The sequence below is a fragment of the Elaeis guineensis genome, chromosome 1, assembly GCF_000442705.2.
Source record: "Elaeis guineensis isolate ETL-2024a chromosome 1, EG11, whole genome shotgun sequence".
NCBI classification, from domain to species: domain Eukaryota; kingdom Viridiplantae; phylum Streptophyta; class Magnoliopsida; order Arecales; family Arecaceae; genus Elaeis; species Elaeis guineensis.
Window position 1 is genome coordinate 172,810,118 of NC_025993.2, and position 8,065 is coordinate 172,818,182.

Genomic DNA, 8,065 nt, shown 5'->3' on the forward strand with positions numbered 1-8,065 from the left:
GGAAGCAAGAGAGGAGCTGACTTGGGAGAATCTACCAATCACAGAGACAGAACTCTTATGAAAATTTATGGCCAATCCAGATATAAGTTCAAAGCAAAGGAGAATAGTTTTTAGGACTGCACAGTATCTCTTTTCAGCTCTGATGAACACAAGGGTATCCTCAGCATATTGAAGAATCTTAGTTCCTCCACAGACCCAAGGGTTACCTAGTCCTCCTATATCTTTGCGGATGCCGCAACATTCAGCATCCTGCAGAATAACAAGAATAACAAGTAAGGGGGAAAAAGGATCACCTTGTCTGAGTCCCCTCCTGCAGACGATCCAGTTGCCAAGCTCACCATTGACGCAAGGAGCAATCTTTGCAGAAGAAAGCAAATTATTGACCCATTGAAGCCACTTCGGCAGGAAACCCCTCGAGGAGAGCAAACGAGTGAGATATGGAGAGCTTACCCTATCAAAAGCTTTTATGAAGTCAAGCTTGCACACCGCCTTATTGATATCAGCTTTCTTAGAGGGGTGAAGGATTTCATTTGTACAAAGAAAATTGTTCAGAATAGATCTACCCTTGATGTAAGTAGTAGTCTGAGCAGGGTCGATAAGTGCATCTAGAAAGGACTTGAGCCTGGAAGCTAAGACCTTTGAAACAATCTTGATACAACTATGGATCAAACTAATAGGCCGGAAGTCTGCTGGAGTCCTTGCTGCTTCCTTCTTGGAATCAAGGAAAGAGAGGCATACTTGAGACGACTGAGGTCAATGCTTTTATCAACCAGCTGCCTAAAGAGAAACATGAGGTCATGTTTCACCAGATCCCAAAAATGCTGATAAAAACATGTAGTAAAACCATCAGGACCAAGACTTTTGTCCCCTTTGAATCTGAAGACTGCCTCATGAATTTCATCCAAGGTGAAAGGATCTTTCTAGGCGACATAAGTCAGCAACAGGGGAGGGATGAATGAGAGCCCAGTCCAGATCCTGAGGGTGCTCAACAGGTTGATCATAAATTTGTCTAAAGAAGTCAGAGAAGATATTTTTTAAATCAGAGCTGTTAGCACTATAAATAACCACAGAGTTGTGCTCCACACCAGAGATCCAATTAAATTTTCTTCTAAGATTTGTCGATTTATGAAAAAAAGCAGTATTATTATCTCCCTCTAGCAACCACCTGACCTTGGCACGCTGCTTCCAATAAATTTCTTCGGCAAGAGAAAGCTTTTGTAGTTCATTCTTGAAGAAAGTCTCAAATCTCTTTCTGAAGTGGTCAGTAGATTTCTTTCTTCTTTTTGATCTAGATACTGAAGTTGCCCAAGGAGCTCGTCTGTCAGATGACGAGCAGCTGCCCTGGATTTAAAAGACCTATTCTTTAATGCAGCTCTAGTATTCCTCAATTTAATCACCAAATTAATCGTTGCATCGACCGTAGACCCATCATAATGCCAAGCATTTGCAACAACATCTGGAAGTTCATGAGAAAGAAGCCAACTCCTATCGAACCTGAATTGAGATCTGGGTTTGTAGGGAGCATTAAGAGAAAGCTTGATGGGTACATGGTCTGAACAGGGATTTGGAAGGGCCTCCTGGATGAGACAAGGAAAAAGTTCGTCCATCTCGATGGAGATCAAGAAGCGATCAAGCCTAGCCAAGATAGGAATCTCACGCTTATTACTCCCAAGTGTAATCCTGCCCCTTCAAAGGTAGATCCAATAAACAAGAAGATCTAATGAAAGAGACAAAGGATCTAGAGATTTTCCGTGCAGACGGGTACCCATTTTGAACCTGAGGCTTGAGAGTTGCATTGCTAAGTTCCTTCTTATGATCAAAGGGAGGGAACGATGGGAACCGCAAGGACATGCACACACGAAATACACTGCACAAAACGAAAAAGAACAGAAAAGAAGCTCAAGTTTGCCGGCCGTGTAAGCTTTGTTGGATGGCCAGAGTCCCTCCTTTAGTCCACCTACCAATAAAACTTATTACTTGAGGGAAGAAAAAGACGAAAACGGGGAAAATAAACAGGTTTCCCGTGAAGCATACCTGCCCCCACTCTAAAAAAACGCCACCCGATTAGTTCTAAAACGGTATTAGGTATTCTCTTAGTCTGTTGCTCCAGGAATGTCATTCTCACTGCAACATAATTAAGTGTTGCTAACCATCCCTTCTGAATCTTTGACGAAAAATCATTCCTATTGAATCTGATTTATTCACGATAAACAAACTATTCTGAATACGGGTTATTATTACATCTTTGTGGAGAGTAAAACTAAACTTGTCATGCAAATTCTTAACATTAGAACTTGAGGTACTCACCTATTGAAATTTTTAGCGGGATTTTTTTTTTTTTTGAAAAACTGAAATTGAATTAGTAGACTGTAAAAGCTTAGTCTACAAAGTTTCGCTGAAAAATATCGTTTTTCAGAACAATAATAAAATACTATGAATTAACCGGTTTGGTGACCCGCTGAAATGGAAATTTCCTAATTATCCCTGTCTAATGAGTGGTTCGGACGTTTCCCACCTTCTCTATAAAAAATGATTAAGGAGCACCACATCACCTCCGTTATCTAAAATACTTTATGTATAACTTGGATTTGTTAAATCTTGCATTGTAAGATCAAAGCCACATGGATGTGTTAAATTTTGCATCGTAAGATCAAAACCACATGCAGCACCAAGTAGAACATGCTAGTGACAAAAAGGCGACTGGTTCTGGAAGTTCCTTTGTGAGCTGCTAAATCTGTATTCTGGTCTCATGCATGCGTGGCTAGAATTGATGAAGTAATATGAACACCTGCTTTAAATTCTTATTTCCATGGAGAACAGCTTTTCTCATTGTTTTTTGATTTTCTTTGCTATATTAGGACATCGTTAGTTCCAGCAATCTATCTGTCTGTTAATCGGAAGAAAGCGATTTCTTGGGGATTGTGTCCTCACAGTCTCCTGCAGGATCCTTGCTTGGATTAATCAGAAGCTGGAGAGCAGTTACACCATCACTAATTAGTGGGCGAGTGCTTGCTTTCTCTTGAGCTTGGTAGAAACCTTTTACGGGAAATTTCCCTTGAAGCAGTGGGTTTATACGTGCTTCCTCTCATCTCTAAAGAGTGATTCTACCCGCACAACTGTAACAAAAGACGATATCATGTACATGGTCGAGGTAGACAACTCAAACTGTTAAATTGAAGCCATTAGCAGAAATATAATTGTAAGTTACTTTTAACAAAGGAAACAATATAAGACAGACAAGACTTTTTAATTTTTCCTGTCTTTGTTTCTTAACTGGATTCTGTTGGCAAAGTCTGCTTTATAATTACTTGTTCTCGAAGTTTACTTGTTCTCGAAGTTGTGTTATACTGTGTGCACATGAAGATACGTATGGGTATAGATATATGCATACACAAACGAATCTATCAAATATGCAGAGAGAGGGGGAGAGAGATTGTCATAATTAGTTAGAGTATTCACATTATGATGTTGCATTCAAGATAGAATCATGCATCAAGTTATCAAGAAAAGCTCTGACTGGTGTCATGGCTCACGTGGTTTTCTTAAGACAGAATATTATCTAGTTTTCTTTCTTTTTTCTTTTTTTGATGATTAAACACGGTTGAATCACAGGGTACTGGTGGAAACGAGTGGATTTTTAAGTTGTAACAATAAAAAGCTTTTTAAGAATCTAGCGCCTCTTTTATCCAAAACAAAAAAAATCTCAAAAAAGAGAGAATCTAGTGCCTCTGTGAGCATCAGCTGAAATCAAGCTAAGATTAGCTAAGTAGTCAGTATTCCAATCTGGCCTTGATATGAACAGGCTTCACAGTCTTCTTCTTTGTCTTAAAGTATCTTTTGATTAGTTGAAGTAGAATGGTACTACCTTACCTCTCATGGTTTATAAATGTTTAAATACACAAGCTTAACTGGGTGATTGACTGCACTAAACAGAAGTACATTTTACCTTTCTATATTAAAATGTATGTAATGCATATTTCATAAGCCCAATGAGGTAATATCAGATCGCTTGACATACCCAATGAACAAGGTGTTGCTCATGCGGTGGTTTTGTGATGTCTCTAGCCCTCCTTCCAGGAACGAGCTCCAAGAACACAATCCCAAAACTACATACGTACGTCTGACATCTTTGTTAACTTGCCTATCAATGCATACTCTGGAGCACAGTAGCCGTACATACCCATCACTCATGTAGAAACATGGCTGATATCTCCAACTGGACCAAGCTAAGTTAGGCCAAAATCAGACTACTTTGGGTTGTAATCTTCGTTGAGAAGTATATTTGATTCTTTAAAATCACGGTAAATCACAGGTGGGTTTGCCATATCATGCAAGGACTCGTGGCCTTTGGCAGCACCCACTGCTATTTTCATTCTTATATACCTGTCACGCCCCAAACCCAATACCTGAGTTGGGCACATGACACGGCCACACAAACCCTAGAGCAGCACCCTAGGATCATGTAAGGCCTAAAATTTTAACACTTCAAAATTTTAAATAACTAATTAAATACCAAATCAATCAACCAATGTCACAACTTCAAATCAAATGCAATCTTGTTCAATACAACTATTCAAATGTTCTTTGGCATCAGAGAATTTAAACTAACTAAATTACTAAAGACTTCAGTCCTCATTTGCTCTCGCCCAAACCATCCAATCTAAGTTTCCTGTGAGTCTGAAAAAAATAAGAAGAAAAATATGAGCTTCTCCAACTCAGTAAGAATCACTGCACATGTACATCAAGCCAGTAAATAGAATTAATATTTCTAAAACCAATGCAATTAAGAAATCTTCTAGGTATACAATAACTAGAATAATATCACAAATATGCATATGTATCATCATACATCATCAGGTGGAATCTTCATTCATTGTTGAATTTCATATTAAATATTGTATCGTATCATATTTTTGATCTGTCAATATTTCAATCCTTTTTGGCTTTGGACTAACCCAGACCATACCTCAATCTCTTTCCAATCCAATTATTCTTTCATAAAAGCCTTTCAAGGCTGTCCCAGGATGAGCTCCTGGCCGGCTGTCCCACGTACGAAAGCCCGTGAGAGGCTGTCCCAGGCATAAGCTCCTGGCGGGCTGTCCCAGGCATGAGCTCCTGGCCGGCTGATCCATCTGTAAGCCAGTGGGGGCTGTCCCAGGCATAAGCTCCTGGCGGGCTGTCCCAGGCATAAGCTCCTGGCCGGCTGATTCATATGTCGAGGTTAGTCCAAAACATACCCTTTTCATTCAATTATGAATTTTATCGAATTATTTCAATTTACAGAATGAATAAGTTGATGATTCATGTCCATAAGATTCATACCATCAATCATAAAAATTCTTTCATAATATACTCAAAAAAAATATTCATATAAGCCATATCTCAACGTCTAAAGCATGGAAAATTCATCGATTATAATTTCAATATTGCAATTTCAACATATAAGATTAACAAATAAATAACATAAATTTAGCGATGATCATGTACAGGATTCTTACCTCATAATTGGGAATTCAAATTCACAACCTTATAGTCCGAAAATCAAGTCCTACTCGTTGTCTCCCTGATCGTTAGACTGCTCTCCTATCAAACAAAATAAATTGATTTAACCAAATAAATTTTCTATATATTTTAAGGTCATCTGACTCATACCCATGTTCCCCCACCTTTATATATATATATATATATATTTATTTATATATATATATATATATATATTATATATATATATTTTTTATTAAAGAAGAGAGAAGATGCTTCTTCTTCTTCTCTCCTTACGTTCGAAAACAGGGACCCGAGCCCCCATTCGAACCTCTCCCCATATCCCGACCCAGAGAACACCCCCACCACCTTCCCCGGCAACGTCCGACGCCGGCATGCTACCGTGTCGGCGGCAGTGTCACCCTCCTTGTTGCCGGGGCAGGGAAGGAAGAAAATCACAAAAACAGGGTATCCCTGTTGAGCCCGAACCGGCTCCTTGCCGGCTTCCAAACACCGGTGACCGGAGAATAACAAGGAGAAAGGGAAATACCTGGTTCCACCGTCCAAAGAAAGCTCCGACGACTCCTCTTTCTTCCGATCAACCCCCCACGGTAACCTTTGAGAAAGTTTCTCAAAACCTTCGATTTTCTCAAATTTTTGGTTGTAATTTCCTAAAGGAAGGTCGGGGGATCTTATAGTGGAGGTTTCCTACCCTAGTCGGACTCTTTGAGTCCGAAATTGCCAGAATCGTGAAGGAAGAAGACTCCGGCTAGGAGTCTTCCTCCTTCTCTGTTTTTTTTTTTTTTTTTTTTTTTTTTTTTTTTGTTGTTGGGCCGTCTGGGCTACAGGCCCAGATAACCGGGCTGCTACAATCTCCCCCCCTTAAAAAAATTTCGTCCTCGAAATTTACATACCTGAGTTTTCAAAAGTTGTGGATACTTGATCTTCATTTCTGTCTCGAGTTCCCATGTAGCCTCTCTCTCGCTATGATTGCTCCATTGGATCTTCACATAAGGAATAATTCGATGTCGTAACACCTGATCTTTCTTGTCAACAATCCGTACTGGATATTCTTCATAAGTCATATCCTTCTGAAGACGCAAAGGTTCATAACTCACCACATGACTTGGATCTGGAATATACTTCCTCAACATCGATATATGAAACACATCATGAACACCAGATAAAGCGGCGGTAATGCTAATCGATATGCAACCTCTCCAATCCTGTCTAAAATTTCAAAAGGGCCAATATACCTTGGACTCAACTTACCACGAACTCCAAATCTCATTACACCTTTAGTGGGAGAAATTCTCAGAAAAAATGATCGCCTACATGAAATTCCAGCTCCCTTCTTCTATTATCAGTATAACTCTTTTGCCTGCTCTGAGCCGTACGAAGTCGTTCCTGAATCATGTGTACTTTTTCCACTGTCTGCTGTACTATTTCTGGTCCCAACAGTTTTCTTTCCCCCACCTCATCCCAACAAATGGGCGATCTACATTTTCTTCCATATAATGCCTCGAAAGGAGCCATCTGAATGCTTGCTTGGTAACTATTATTATAAGCGAACTCAACCAATGATAAGTGATTATCCCATGCTCCGCCTAAGTCCATGACACAAGCCCTTAACATATCCTCTAGGATCTGTATGGTTCGTTCTGATTGTCCGTCAGTTTGAGGATGAAAAGCTATACTGAAATTTAACTTGGTTCAAGAGCTTTATGAAGACTCTTCCAAAACTGCGAAACAAATCTACTATCTCGATCTGACACAATAGTAACTGGTACTCCATAGTCGTACAATCTGCTCTATATAAAACCCGCCAATCTTTCTAAGGAGAGACCAATCCGAAAGGGTAAGAAATGTGCTGATTTCGTCAATCGATCAACAATTACCCATACGCATTATTATTTCGAAACGTTTTAGGTAATCCAGTCACAAAATCCATAGTAATATGCTCCCATTTCCACTGAGGAATAAGAAGAGACTGCAGTGGTCCTGCTGGTCTTTGATGTTCAGCTTTTACTTGTTGACATACCAAACATTGGGCTACAAATTGTGCAATATCCCTTTTCATACCAGACCACCAAAAATTTCTTTTCAAATCTTGATACATCTTTGTGCTTCCAGGATGCATAGTGTAAGCCGAACAGTGAGCTTCCTCTAGGATCTCGTCTCTTAATCCTGAAATCTTGGAAACACATAGTCTGTTATCAAATCTCAATGACCCATCCTCATGTATCCAAAATTTGTCTGTATACCGGATTTCACTGCATCTATGACCTTTTGTAACTCTGAATCCTCCTTTTGAGCTGCTTTAATCTTTTCAATCAAAGTAGGCTGTAGTACAAGATTTGCAAGCTGAACTTGAGAATCATGTGATCGTATTTTAATTCTGATTTCTCCAAATCCAGCAATATAGATTTTTGTGAGGTAATTAGAGCAGCCAATTCACCAAAAAATTTTCTACTTAGAGCATCGGCTACAACATTTGCTTTCCGGGATGATAATTTATTGTCACGTCATAGTCCTTCAATAGTTCCAGCCACCTTCTTTATCTCATATTTAACTCTTTCTGAGT

General features: G+C 39.4%; 1 pseudogene; it reads right to left on the reverse strand.

Annotated features, from left to right (window-relative positions):
- Window positions 1-1,154: 1,154 nt before the first annotated feature.
- Window positions 1,155-7,746, reverse strand: LOC140857234 (uncharacterized; annotated as a pseudogene).
- Window positions 7,747-8,065: the final 319 nt, after the last annotated feature.